Source organism: Mesoplodon mirus (genome assembly GCF_964341445.2).
Source record: "Mesoplodon mirus genome assembly, chromosome: 17".
Taxonomy (NCBI): Eukaryota; Metazoa; Chordata; class Mammalia; order Artiodactyla; family Ziphiidae; genus Mesoplodon; species Mesoplodon mirus.
The window spans coordinates 6,266,823-6,282,007 of NC_138993.1; positions in this window are offsets into that span (position 1 = coordinate 6,266,823).

A 15,185-nucleotide genomic window follows, 5' to 3' on the forward strand; every position below is an offset into this window, starting at 1 on the left:
TTGTGTCTCCCGGAATCTTCTCTTTTTTTCAGCCCTGAAAGTGTCAGCTTTTCTTCTGAAGCAGCCCCCTCCCCTCTGCCTTGCTTGTCTAATGTCATCTTTTCCATGGAAGGAAGCTGTGGGAGAAGAGACTTGTCCTAGGACACCTGGGATACATTTTGCTGGTACTAATGAGTGTTCGTAAACCCTGGGAGCACCTGAGCCTGGAAGCAGCCAATGTCTTTTCAGATGCAAAAGTTGCAGATGGGAGGCAGATACACCAGTATTTCCATTAAGAGCCAGGAATGTTCATCTCGAGAAGTCTTGGAAGACACATTGTTGCCTCCCTGGAAGGGAACCAGGTGGCAGGTGAACTTGCTTTTCACTGTGTACTCTTATCTTTCAAGCTTTGTACTGTGCTGTGTACGAAGCTTTCCTCAAGCTTTGTACCTGTTTAAAAAAACCTCACATGCACATACGAGAAAAGCAGAATTATAGACTCCTGGAATTGGAAGGTATTTAAAAAAAATAATAGGGAGTTCATAAATAGTTTCTGACTAAGGGAACAAAAAGATAACAGGTGCAGTGCTCAAAGGAGAAGACAAAATAAATAAAAATAACAACAAACCTTGTATCTGGCCTCCCTCCCCTGTCTGCAGGTCCCATTTGGTCCGGCTGGTTCCTGATTCTCTTTTAAGATCCAGCTTGGGTGTTATTTTCCCCCCTGGGAAGACTTCCTTAGCCCCTGAACCCTCTCCACTGGGCTGGAACCAGGATCTCCCGTCCCGTTTCCAGAGCATCCTGTGCAAACTTCTAGACACATATGATTCTGCTTACCATAGCCTAGTATCTATTTACCCCTCAAACTCCATACCCCAGACTCCTTGAGGAGGGGCTGTCTCGTTAATATTTATATTCCCAGCATCCGTGATGATGCCCGACTAGAGAATGCATGGGCTGTGCATTTACAGAGTGGTGTGGAGGCTGTGAAGGCTTCGTGGTGCAGCTGGTGCTTGAGCCGCCCTGAGGTCTCACGAAACACTTGCCAGGCTGAGAGGAAAGGGACAGCCCTCCAGGCAGAAGGACCAGCAAGTTCAAGGGCACAGAGGCACTGCTGAACATCCTTTTAGAACAACGGCGCACTCTAAAGAAATATTTTAATCCAAGACACATGTAATATTTTATAGCAAAGCATATCCAATGTTTACCCAAATTAGTTGAAAGCTTTGTACTTTTTAATCTTTGTTTCAGAATGAAGATGATTCTGAGTTCATTCGTTAGTTAATTTATTTGAGATTGTACTTTGAATCATCTGATGTGGATGGATGGGGGGTGTCCACGGGGTTGGGTATTCTCTCCTTCCTGACCCACCTCTTTCCCTCCGCTCTCGCCTTCTTTTCCTTTTCTCCTCATTTCTGTAAGAATCTACAATGTAAAAGGTGTTGTCCAGACAGTCGGGGGACCTGAGTCCTCACTGAGGACTGACCTGAGTTTATGGTTTTGAGATGAACAGGACTGTGTTACAAGGTAGAAAGGGATGAGCTGCTGGAGGATGCTCGCTGGGTTCCGTAGGAATCCACAGGAAGGAGAACGTCCATCTAGAGAAGAGCAGAGGAAGCTTCTTGGCGGGGACCACATGTATTCAGCATGTGGGATTTAGGTGGGCGGGTGGATGTGAAGGAGGGGGTTGAACGTGGTGGGCGTTCCCGGGGGGAGAACACAGCAGAAGCAAAAGTCTGCAGGCTGCACAGCCTGGAGTGGACTCAGGAAATGATGGCAATCCACGTGGCTGGAGAGGACAGTAAGGAGGTTGATGAGCAGGTGGTTGTGGAGGTCCCTAAATGCCAGGGGGGAAGTTGGGACTTTCTTCTCTAGGCAGTGAAGGAGGGGGCTCACTGAAGATGTTTAGCCTGCAATTGATGTATCAGAGTGGAGTCAGAGTCAAGTATCCTAAAAACCAGATAAAAACACGTTGGAAAAGCTACTTGCTAAGTCTAAGAACCGACAGAAGCAGGAAGAAAATGATTCTTGGTCACGTGGTACTTTGAGATCTTCCAGGATCCCTTCTGTGCGCAGTTTAATACAGGGAATGGCATAGGGCAGATACAGATTGGAAGTGACCAAAGGAAACAATCAGAATGGTCATCTCTTCCTGAGGGTCAAAGGCAAAGCCACTCGTCAACTAATCTGATCTGTGGTTAGAAGAGTAGTGTTGCTGCCTGGTGTGAGCTGAGTTACAAGTTCATTATATCCATTTCTATTAGCGTTGGGGTGCCTGGTAATTTTTCTACGGTTTTGGTTTTGATAATGAGGAATTCTGAACCTATTTCTGAAATATAGGAATAGAAGCGCCCCATGAAGCACAGGGCTTCCCGAGACGCTGTGTTTTGCTGTTTCCCTAGAGGAGCTTCAATTTCAGGAACATCGGAGAGAGACTGTATGCGTATGGAGATACCCTCCAAATGGCTTTTAAAGCTACAGCTGGCTAAATGAGAAGACAGGTTAAACAGACTTTCCATGTGAATAGAACATGATTATAATTATTTTTATCCTCGAGTTGTGAGGCATAGTTTCTGCCATGTGCAGATTTGGAAATTTTTGTGACTCAAAGAAATTTATTGTAAAGCGAGGATCCAGAGAGGCATCATTTTGCCTTTGCTCAAGACTTGGGATTTTGCACTTATAGCAAGTAAGTCACACTTTGTTTTTCAGTGATGGGGAGAAGGCATGTAGAGTGAGAGGTTGTCGAGAGCCTTTAGGGTTGTATCATTTGCTTCTTTGGGGCCACTCTTCACTATTTAACTTCCCTCTTTATTACTGTCCCTTCTGTGGACTGAATTGTGTCATTCCCCCCTCCCCCCAATTAATTTGTTGAAAGCTCAAACCCCCCAGTGTGATGGTATTTGAAAATGGGACCTTTGGGAGGTAGTGAGGTTTAGATGAGATCATGAGGATGGGGTCCTCATGATGGGATTAGTGCCCTTATAAAAAGAGGCGCCAGAGAGCTTGTTCTCTCTATCTGGCTTGTGAGGACACAGTGAGAAGGAGGCCCATCTGCAAGTCAGGAGGAGAGCTCTTAACAGAAACCAAATTTTCTGGTACATTGATCTTGAACTTCCCAGCCTGCAGAACTGTGAGAAAATACCTTTCTGGTGTTGAAGCTCCCCAGTCTGTGATATTTTGTTATGGTGACTTCAGCTGACTAATACAGCCCCACTAGAGCAAAGACTCGTAAAAGTACAGCTGAGGGTTCAAGAACATGTGATTACTACATAGGAATGCTGTGCCAGTCCCTTTTGAGGCTGGTTCTGACATGCATTTTTGGCATGTAAGTGTCTGATAGAGACAGGCTGAGGTGAAACTGGGGTCTGCTTGTATGACAGGTTCTAGTAAAGGGGAGGACATACTTTGCTTAAGAATAATAAAAACTCTTGGAGCCTGGGACATTGTACGCCCTATGTATGGAAACTTGGAGCCATTTGGGTTTTTAACTAGCTTAATATTTAAATACAAAAATTCTTGGATACGTGGAGAGATGAGCGAATTGGTTAGTTTATGATTAATATCAATTTTGGAGGCCAGAGTCCTGTAGCAATAAAGGAAGTTCATAAGACAGAGCAGTTTAAAACAGAGAAAAGGTCAAGAACAGTATGGAAGCATTTCAAAGAGCTTGAAATCCATCTGTCAGTTTTGGCTCTCCTAGAAATCACCCATGCACAGCAGCTGAAGGCCAGCCTCGCGTGGGCCAAGGTGTGTTTAGAAAAACAAAGGACTAAGGAGAAAGAAGCTCATATCTGTATGTGGAGGTGGTCCCAGTGAGGTCCTCGTACCTCTCAGATCTGAAATACAGTGGGATCCCCCGGGGATGTGGTTCATGGGTCTCTGAGGATGCAGCCCCATCAGAAGAGCATTTTACTGTGCTGAGCTAAGAGTCTTAGGTAATATTTCATGGGTTTTAGTTGACTTGTTTCTTTTCTCATTTGTGCAATAATGAGCTGTGCTTCTGTTAAAAGTTTAGGATACAGAAAGATATTTTGAAGAGGTCTGTAATCCAAAAAAAATTATACACAGATATCTTAAATTTGAAACAACATAACTCCCCAGTATTAATTCAAGCAGTTAGAGCATTACATTCATTCCTTTAGATTAAATAATATTAATAGAATGTGTATACCTACTGGGAATAGTTTAAGCAGCAGGGAGATTTAGTATATAACTCACTGAAAGCTTCTTTCCTTAAAAAAGTTGATTGACCTTCTATAGGTCCATGAAGGTGAGCGTTAAGTTCTTGAAAAATCAAATCAAAACAACAGTGTCTGTGTACCGGGAAGCTACATAGCAGCATTGGACTTGTACTGTCCAAGACACTAGCCACTAGCGCATGTGTAAATTCGAATTTAAATGAATTAAAGTGAAACACAATAAAACATTCAGTTCCTTAGCTGCACCAGACACATTTCAGGTGATCACGGCTCCGACAGCTGTGGTTACCCTGTGAGACGGCAGCGATACAGAACATTTCTAACCACCGTAGTCATTTCCATCAGACAGGGCCGTGTGAGACCGTGTTCTCTGCTCCCACTGACTTTTACTCTGTTTTGGATCCAGGACAAAACCATGTGAAAAAGGAGACGACAAAAGAAAATGTAGTCAGTGTGTTATCAGCACTGTTGCAGTGCAGCGTATGATTGATTACGGGAATAATTTTATAGGTAATAAGTGATACAGGACATTAGGCTGAGATGGTCAGGGAAGAGCTGTGGTTTTTATTTGGTATTCAGGTAACTGGTAGGATTCTGAGAGGCAGTGATGAAGTGGGAGGCATTCTGTAAGAATGTCCTGAAAGTTTTGTGGGGAAGGGAGGTGAGGGGGTAGTGTAAGATGTGTTTGAAGCAGGAACAGCTATATAGTTAGCAGGACGGAGGGCAAAATAAAAAGGTGGGGTCTCTCGTTAAAAAAACGATTGACAATTTCCAGACCATGACAGCAGAGCATGGGGCCCCAGCGTAGGTTGCCTGCCTTGGTCTGGGGGATGATGAATAAGCCAAACTGACTAGGTTCTACTGAGTTCTGCAGATGAGTAGTAAGAGATATGACCAGAAGCACTATCAAAACCTGAAGTTTTCTTTTCTCTGTCTCACTTTTGCCATCCCAAGGCATCCCGGGTTGTTGTTTGGGGCCAGAGCCCTTCTCGTCACCCAGTGACTTGTCCTCCGTCCTGAGCATGACACCGAAGACAGTGTGTTATTCTTCTGGACACAATGCAAAGCGTTGTGCACGGCCAACTCCTTCATCTCTACCGATGGCAGGCATTGGCTCTCCAAGGAAAACAAATGATGCAGTTTAGAAAGTACCAGCTGATGCCGTGCCAGCTGGGGACGTGGCGCTCATTAGCATGTTAGTCCACGGTTGTACCAGAACTTCCCTCTTTGGCTGAAAAGCCTCGAAGGGATTTATCACTCCAGATAAAAAAGCAAAATAGAAATCACTGTGGAGGTAAAGACAATGTGCATACCTTAAATAAAAAATAATGCTGTCAGGGCCTCCCTGGTGGCGCAGTGGTTGAGAGTCCGCCTGCCGATGCAGGGGATACGGGTTCGTGCCCCGGTCTGGGAGGATCCCATATGCCGCGGAGCGGCTGGGCCCGTGAGCCATGGCCGCTGGGCCTGCGCGTCCGGAGCCTGTGCTCCGCAACGGGAGAGGCCACAACAGTGAGAGGCCCGCATACCGCAAAAAAAAAAAAAAAAAAAAAAAAAAAAAAATAATGCTGTCGGGAAAATGGCGCGGATAGACTTGCTTGATGCAGGGTTGCCACAAACCTTCACTTTGTAAAAAATGTAGTATCTCTGAAGCACAATAGAGCAAAGTGCAATAAAATGAGGTATATGCCTGTCTTTGCCTACTATGTGGGTGGTTACAGAGAATAGTAATAAAATAATACAGACTTGATGAAGATGTACACCTTTTCTTTGGCAAAGAGTTCAGATTCCCTTTATTCACACTTCTTCTTTAATCCCTACCACACCCACCCTGGTCCAGCGGGGTAATGTCTCAGTTTTACTTCTCTGGGCAATAAACACATTTCCTCTTGGCATGATTTAGCTTTTTAGCTTGAGATGATTGTAGACTCACAGGCAGTTGTAAGAAATAATAGAGATCTTATGTACCCTTTATCCAGTTTTCCTCAATGATAACGTCTCGCAAAGCTGTAGTACAACATCCCAACCAAGACGTTGGCATTGGTTCAGCCCCCTGATCTGGTTCAGATTTCTCCACTTTCACCTGTATTTATTTGTGTCTGTATGTCCAGTTCTGTGAAATTTTATCAAATGTGTAGATTCATGTATCACGACCACAGTCAAGATTCTGAAGTCCCGTCACCACAAGGATCCCTCATGTTGACCTTTTATAACCATTCACTGGCCCCCCCCGCCCCCATCATCCTTAACGCTTGGCAACCATTAATCTGTTCTCCATTTCCATAATTTTGTTATTTCAAGACACATAATGTAATCATACAGTATGTAACCTTTTAGGATTGGCTTTTTTTTTTCACTCAGCTTAATTCCTTGCTTATTAATCCAGATTGTTGTATCAGTAGGTTGTTCCTTTATACTGCTGAGTAGTGTTCCATGGTGGTGATGTACCACAGTTTGTTTAAAAGGTACCTCGGTAGTTTTCATTTTGGGACTATTACAAATAAAGCTGAATGTTCATTGCTAGGCTACCATAACAAAGTACCACAGACTGGATGGCTTAAATAACAGAAATTTATTTTATTGTAATTCTGGAAGTTAGAAGTCTGAGATCAAGGTGTTGGTGGGGTTGGTTTCTTCTTTCTGTCTCTTTGGCTTGTAGATTTCCATCTTCTCCCTGTGTCATCATATGGTCTTCCCTCTGTGTGTATCTGTGTCCGAATTTCTCTTCTTATTAGAGCAGCAGTCACATTGGATTAAGGCCCACCCCAATAACTTAATGTAACCTTAATTACCTCTTTAAGGACACCATCTCCAAATATAGTCATATATTGAGATGTTGGGGGTTAGAACTTCAACAATGAATTTAGAAATAGGTAGAACTCAAGTCAGCCCATAACATTCATGTACAGGTTTTTCTGTGAATGTCAGTTTTCATTTCACTGAGATAAATGCCCAAGAGTACAATTTCTGGGTTGTATGGTAATTGCATATTTAATTTTTTTTTTTAAACTACCCAGCTGTGTCACAGTGTGGCTGGTTTACATTCCCACCAACAAGGTATGAATGATTCAGTTTCTCTACATTCTCAGCAGCATTTGGTATTGTCACTATTTTCCATTTTAGCCATTCTGATAAATGTGTTGTGGTTTTAATTTGCATTTCCCTTATTGTAAATGATGTTGAACATCTTTTCATGTGCTCGTTTGCCATCTTTTATTTCCCCTTTGGAGAAAAATCTGTTCATGTCTCTTGCCCATTTTAAAATTGTGGCTTGTTTGTTTTCTTACCATGGACTTTGGGAAGCTCTTTACATATTCTAGATACTAATTCATTTTCAAATATGTGGTTTGCAAATCACAGACATGTAGCTTATCTTGTTACCCTCTTAACAGAGTCTTTCACAGAACAAATGTTTTAATTTTGATAAAGTCCAATTTATCAGTTTTTTCTCCTATGTGATTGTGCTTTTAGTTTAAGCCTAAGGACTCTGCCTAGCCCTAGGCCCCAAAGATTTTATTCTATTTAAAAAAAAAGGAAACTCTTATAGTTTTATGTTTCACATTTAAACCTACGGTCCATCTTAACTTAATTTTGGTATAAGATGTGAGGTTTAGGTTAAAGTTGATTGTTCTGCCTATGGATGTCCAGTTATTCCAGCACCATTTGTTGAAAAGGCTCCCCTTCCTCTGTCAAATTACTTTTACAGGCATACCTTGTCTTATTGCACTTTGCTTTATTGTGCTTCACAGATACTGTGTTTTTTACAGATTGAAGCTTTATATCAGTCCTGCATTGTCAGATGATTTTTTAGCAATAAAGTATTTTGAAATTAAGGTATATACACTGTGTTTTTAGAACTAATGCTATTGCACACTGTAGGCTACAGTATAGTGTGAACATAACTTTTATATGCACTGGGAAACCAAAAAATATGTGTGACTCGCTCTATTGTGATATTCGCTTTATTGCAGTGGTCTGGAACTGAATCTGCAATATCTCTGAGGTCTGCCTGTGCACTGTTGTCAGGTCCCTGCTGGACATATTTTTGTGTCTATTTCTGGATGTATTTTTGTGTTTCTACTCTATTCCTTTGATGGATGTGTGTGTTCCTCTGCTGATATCATACTGTCTTGATTACTGTAGCAGTATAGTAAGTCTTGATAACCAGTAGAGTGATTCCTCCTATTATATTATTCTTTTTTTTTCTAAGATTGTTTTAGCTATGGTAGATCCTATGCCTTTTAATGAAAATTTTAGAATAAGCTTATTTATGTCTACAAAAAAAAACTTGTTAGGGTTTTGATGGTAGTTGCATTAGATCAATTTGGGGAGAATTGACATCTTTACTATGTTGAGTCTTCCAGCCCATGAAAATGATATGTCTCTTTATTTACTTAGATCTTCTTTGATTTCTTTCACCAGCATTTTGTAATTTTCAGCATAAAAATCCCATACATGTTTTGTTAGGTACATACCTAAATATTTCATTTGCTCTGGAGAGATTATAAATGGTATTGTGTTTTAAATTTTGGTTACTACAAGCTCTTTGTTAGCATATAGGAATGCAATTGATATTTGTGTGTTGATCTTGCTTCTAGCTTTGTTGAGTTTATTTCCAAGAGGTTTTTTTTTTTTTTTTTGGTAGTTTCCTTGGGAATTTCTACATAGTAAATCATGTCATATGTAAATTGGGAGAGTTTTATTTTTTCCTTTCCAATCCAGATTTATTTCCTTTTCTTGCCATATTGAGCTGGCTAGAACTTCAACTACTATGTTGAGTAAAAGTGCTGAGAGCAGACCTCCTTGACTTTTTCCTGGTCTCAGAGGGAAAGCATCTAGATTTTCACCATTAAGTATGAAGTTTGCTGTAGATTTTTTGTAGGTACTCATTATCAATCTGAGGAAGTTTCTCTTTGCTTCTAACATGCTGAGAGTTTTTGTCGTGAATGGGTGTTGGATTTTGTCAAATGCTTTTTTTTTTTGCATCAATTTATATGATTTTTCTTTTTTTGTCTGTTTATATAGTGGATTACATTGATTGATTTTTCAAATGTCAGACCAGCTTTGTATACCTGGAATAAATCCTACTTGGTCATGGTGTATAATTCTTTCTATACACTGTTAGATTCAGTTTGCTAATATTTTCTTGATGATTTTTGTGACTAAATTCACAAGAGATATTGTTCTATATTATTTTTTCTTTTTTATACTATCATTGTATGGTTTTGGTAACAGGATAATACTGGCCTCTTAAAATGAGCTGAGAGTTGTTCCCTCAATTTCTGTTTTTTGGAATAGATTATATAAAATCAGTGTTAATTCCTTAAATATTTGGTAGAATTCTCCAGTGAAACCATCTGGGCCTGGTGATTCCTTTTTGGGGAGGTTTTTACCTTATGAATTAAATTCTTCAATAGTTATAGAGCTATTCAGATTCTCTCTTTTGTATTGGTTGAGTTGTGGTAGTTTGTGGTTTTTGAAGAACTGGTCCATTTCATCTAAGATTCCTTTCCTTTTTTATGACATCATGACTTCTCTGTATTTGAAGAACTTCCTTTAGCCATTCTTTAAAGGTAGGTCTTCTAGCAACACATTGTTTTAGTTTTCCTTCATGTGAGAATGACTTTATTTATCTATCATTCCCGAAGGATAGTTTTGCTGGATAAAGAATTTGCAGTTGACAGTTCTTTTCTTTCAACACTTTTTTCTGGCCTCCATGGTTTCAGATGAGTATCCAAACTGGTGTTTCCTTATAGGTAATCTATTGTTTCTCTCTAGCTACTTTCAAGATTTTTCTTGGTATAAGTTTTGAGAAGTTTATGATGTATTTTGGTGTGGATTTCTTCGAGTTTATCTTCTTGGGAAATCATTGGTTTTTCGATTTGTAAATTTATGTCTTTCACCAAATTTGGGATGTTTTCAGCCATTCTTTCTTTTTTTTTTTTGTGGTACGCGGGCCTCTCACTGCTGTGGCCTCTCCCGTTGTGGAGCACAGGCTCCGGACATGCAGGCTCAGCGGCCATGGCTCATGGGCCCAGCCGCTCCGCGGCATGTGGGATCTTCCCGGACCGGGGCACGAACCCGTGTCCCCTGCATCGGCAGGCGGACTCTCAACCACTGCGCCACCAGGGAAGCCCCATTATTTCTTAAAATACTCTTTCAATTCACTCTCTTTCTCCTGTTCTTTTAGGACTCCAAAAAATACAATGGTTGGACCTTTTCTTATTGTCCCACAGGTGCTTGAGGCTCTGTTAATTTTTTTTTTCAGTTTATTTTTCTCTCTGTTGTTCAGACTCTGGGTAAACTTTATTGTTCTGTCCTTATGTTTGCTGATTCTTTCCTCTGTCACCCCCACTTTATTACTGAGCCCATCCACTGTGATTTTTATTTCTGTTATTATATTTTTCAGTTCATTTAAGAAAAATTTTAGTTCCTTGTTGAAGCATTTTTATCATGGCTGCTTCAAAATCCTTGTCAGATAATCCCAACATCTTATTTATCTCACTGTTGGTTGGTGCCAGTTGATAGTTTTTTTTATCACCCAAGTTGTGATTTTCTTGGTTCTTGGTCTGATGAGTGATTTTTTCCATTGTATTCTGGATATTTTGGCTATTATGTCAGGAGTTTCTAAATTCTATTTAAATCTTTTATTCTGGAAGACAGTCATACTGTTTAGGTTTAGAACACAGATCCTGGCCTACTTTTGTGGGCTGTGGTTCCATTGGTAATTTAATTTCTTTTTTTTTTTTTTTTTTTTTTGCGGTATGCGGGCCTCTCACTGCTGTGGCCTCTCCCGTTGCGGAGCACAGGCTCTGGATGTGCAGGCTCAGCGGCCATGGCTCATGGGCCCAGCCGCTCCGCGGCATATGGGATCCTCCTGGACCGGGGCATGACCCTGTATCCCCTGCATCGGCAGGCGGACTCTCAACCACTGCGCCACCAGGGAGGCCCGGTAATTTAATTTTGAAGCCTGCTTAATGTATCTGGTGCCACTCGGGCTCACATTGGTCTCTGCTGGTGCTGCCTGAGGGGACGGAAGTAGCTTCCTGGCCTCAGGCCAGGAACCCTTGCACCTCTAGATGGGGGAAGAGTATCTCTGGCTCGTAGGGACAGTGACTCTTTCTGTGCCTGGCTGTTTGTTGTGTTGAGATTCACATTACTGGTATTGCCCAGATGCCCAGTGGCTCTTGACGGGGAAGGGTGTCTCCAGTCCATGGAAACAGAGGCTTGATATTGTTGTGGGGAAGGTCCCTCTAACCTGTGCTGCCTGGCTCCCTGGTCCCTCTAGGTGGAGAGGGGAATCTTGGGGGTATTCCAGGTACTTTTGTGGTGGAATTGCCCTTGTTGGAGCCACCTCCTCCTTCCCCCTATGTTTCTCTGTAGAGGTTGGTATTCTCACTTGACTGGGAGGAGAAGGCTTCCACTGGCCGCTTACTGTCAGCAGGGGTTCCCATCAGTCCCCCTTGCTTGGCTCACGTGGTATTGTCAGCAGTACTCCCTTTCGATTCAGGGGAGGAACGCACCTACCTGCGCTGCCTTCTGTTGCTAGGTGGAGAATCAGGAAATGCCAGTCCTGGGCCACCTTCTGCTTTTGGGCAGGAGATCCTAAGGCACCGTGCTGCTCTGTTGTTCCTTCAGTCCTAGGGTCCCTAACCATCTACCTTCCTCTGCCTTCCACCTTTCAGAATTCTGCCTTGGTTGACTTTTGCTTTGTTTCCAGGGTTTATAGTTGTACTTAGGTGGAAGGGGCACAGAGAAAAGAGTCCATGCCATGTTGATCAGACTCATATATTTTTTGTTTAGCTTTCGTTCGCTTTCTGTATATGCTTTTCCCCCCCTTTTGCTTGAAAAGCTTTGAGAGTTACCCTGCAAGCAAGCAGTATCCTTTAGCTCTTTGGTACAGATGTATCTGACCAAGGTAAAAACTCCAGTAGAATTTATTTTGCTGGTGTGTATTCATTTAATTCTAAAAATGTGGAGACAAAAGTCTAAGCTCACATACATAGAGAAAAAAAGGGAGGGGGGTGCTGCAGCCCCTCTGTGGGGACGTGGGGCTAAGCTAGCATGCCCTTTGCTCTGTGGCACCATGCCTGTGGTCAGTGCTTGTCCTGCCTGAAGGGGAGGGTTGTGGCCATCTGGTCTCCCAGTTTCAATCACTTGCAGCAGTGCCCAGTAGCCCTCAGCCAGGGGACTATCTTTGGATTATCTCAAAGTAATTCTTATACTTTGGGCACTGAAAAAGAATGGAAAAAGTGTGGAAATCACTTTAAGATTAGTGGGAATTAGTGGAGAAGTGGATGAGATCTCTACCTGATGGCCGTTTTTTTTTTTTTTTTTCCAAAAAAGGGTACTTGCATCGCTTTCTGCTCAGAAAGATAAACCAGCACCAAATTTGTCTTCTCAGGCAAGATGTGTTCCATTAGTAAGACCAGTTCCATTATATACTGTACTATAAAGGAAGTAATTTCATTCATCCTCTTTATCTCAGATCCTTTTTTAAAAAAAATTAATTTATTTTATTTATTTTTTTTTGGCTGCATTGGGTCTTTGTTGCCGTGTGTGGGCTTTCTCTAGTTGCGGCGAATGGGGGCTACTCTTTGTTGTGGTGTGTGGGCTTCTCATTGTGGTGGCTTCTCTTGTTGCAGAGTACGGGCTCTAGGCGTGAGGGCTTCAATAGTTGTGGCACATGGGCTCAGTAGTTGTGGCTCATGGCTCTAGAGCACAGGCTCAGTAGTTGTAGCACACGGGCTTAGTTGCTCTGCAGCATGTGAGATCTTCCTGGACCAGGGCTTGAACCCATGTCCCCTGCATTGGCAGGTGGATTCTCAACCACTGCACCACCAGGGAAGCCCCAGGTCCTTTCTCTAATGATGAAAGGACAGGGAGATGAGAGAGGCCTGGATTGCCTCTGGGTCCTGGAATGGTTTGGGTCAAGTAAGGCACTTTTGCATCATTTTGCATTTTTGCATTGTGCCCAGAATTGGAATGTTGTGCTTAATTATTCTGACGTAAGAAGCTGTTGACCATCCCTAACTTTGCAGAAGTCAATGGAACTGAAGATTCCTTAAGGAAAGAATTTGAAATATATTGATTCTGGTTCTACTCATTTAATGACTAAACAATTAATGAATTCCTGGTTAAGTTCCTGTATTTTCTGTTTTATATGACTCATATTTTCATTGGACAAATGAAAATGTGTTTGATACTAACACACGTGGGTGAACATATAGTCAATTTAAATGTTTTACAAACTAACATTTGGTTGTCCTTCATGCAGAAATACTAAGCATCAGCTACTTTTAAGCTACTTAAACATTTTCTAAATATCTAGAACTATGTTTTCAAAATCTTAACTGCCATCTGAGCCTCCTGGGCCTCTCTCTGCGGTGGGTCTTGTTTGTCCCACACTGAGGCCCCTCACACTTTGGGGGGGAAACTACCTTTTCGATAGGACCTGGGTCTGAGTTCAGGGTCGGTTTTTTTTTTTTTTTTTTTTTTTTGCGGTAGGCGGGCCTCTCACTGTTGTGGCCTCTCCCGTTGTGGAGCACAGGCTCCGTTCGCGCAGGCTCCGTTCGCACAGGCTCCGTTCGCGCAGGCTTAGCGGCCATGGCTCACGGGCCAAGCCGCTCCGCGGCGTGTGGGATCCTCCTGGACCGGGGCACGAACCCGTGTCCCCTGCGTCGGCAGGCAGACTCTCAACCACTGCGCCACCAGGGAAGCCCCACGGGTCGGTTTTGAATCCGGTTCCACTGTTGACAAACTTGGGGCCTTGGGTAAGTGACCTCACCTCTGCCCCTCGGTTGCCTCGTTTACACCCTGGGGGAATAGAGCATTCTGTGGCCAGGTCTTGTGAGTATGAAATGGAACAATGGATGCAAAGCACTGAGAACAATATCTTGCTGCTAGCAAACACGTAGGAGATGTTAGCTTTTCCTGTGGTATGTGGTTATTGTTATTGTGAAACCAAAAGAAAGTAGGTATGACTGCGGGAATGAAAGACTTAAAGGTAAGACCACCTTGGAATTGTTATCCGTCACCAGGATCTTTATTAGGCATCTGGATGCCTAATAAAAATGGCATGCGTTAATGTTTAGTTGGATGCTGCGTTGCTCTGGGGGGGTAAACAGTCTCGCTCTGTTTGCTGTTTTCTGCCACATCTGATGCTCCCCCCTTCCCCCTCCCTCCCCAAGGTGGGAATTCTCTTCAGCCTCTCGTTATTATGTTCTTCATAATAACAGTCAAATTAGCTATTGAACACACAAAATCCCCATCTAATCTGTTTCTAAAAGGTACGGCTTTAAAAATAGTGAGCTTTTATGATGGTTAATTTTGTTGTACTTTGTTATTAAGAGAAGATGATGTTAATACCTAATGAGTAATGAAAAATCAATTAAATGCATTTAGGGAAATTAAAGTGCTGACAAATTTATAATGGCTTTTCTGGTTGTTAAATAGGATTGACATGGATCAAGAATTGGTGGTGGACAGAAATTTGTTGAATTTACTGAAATCTGTTTCCATTAAAATGACAGCTGTGTAGAAGAGCCGTCATCACCAGGGCATTCAGTTACAGGACCCAGGAGTGTGAAGGAGAGAACTAATCAAATAAGACAACTCGTACTTAATTTTAATTAGGTAAATTCCCCTTCATGTTTTAATCACGTAAACTCAGTCACAGATGGTGTGGAAGCCAGTGGCAGCCATCTTATTGTCTCACTGGTTTCTTTTTCTAAGTTACTTAAAAAAAAAATTAGTTCTAGACTTGACTTTTGTACTTGATTAATGCATTCTGAATTAACCTTGTTCATGAAAATAGTTTGTCAGCCATCTTTTCAGTATTTGAAATTTCGTCTACTAATGTCCTACAAATCATGTTTACAAAAATATACTGAAAAATCATAGTACAATTTGCAATGAAAAACAGCATCTGATGTGAGAGACTTGTATCAGCGAAGTTGTTTAGTTGGTAAAATAACAGTAGATCTAGAATATGATTTCCGAAGACCA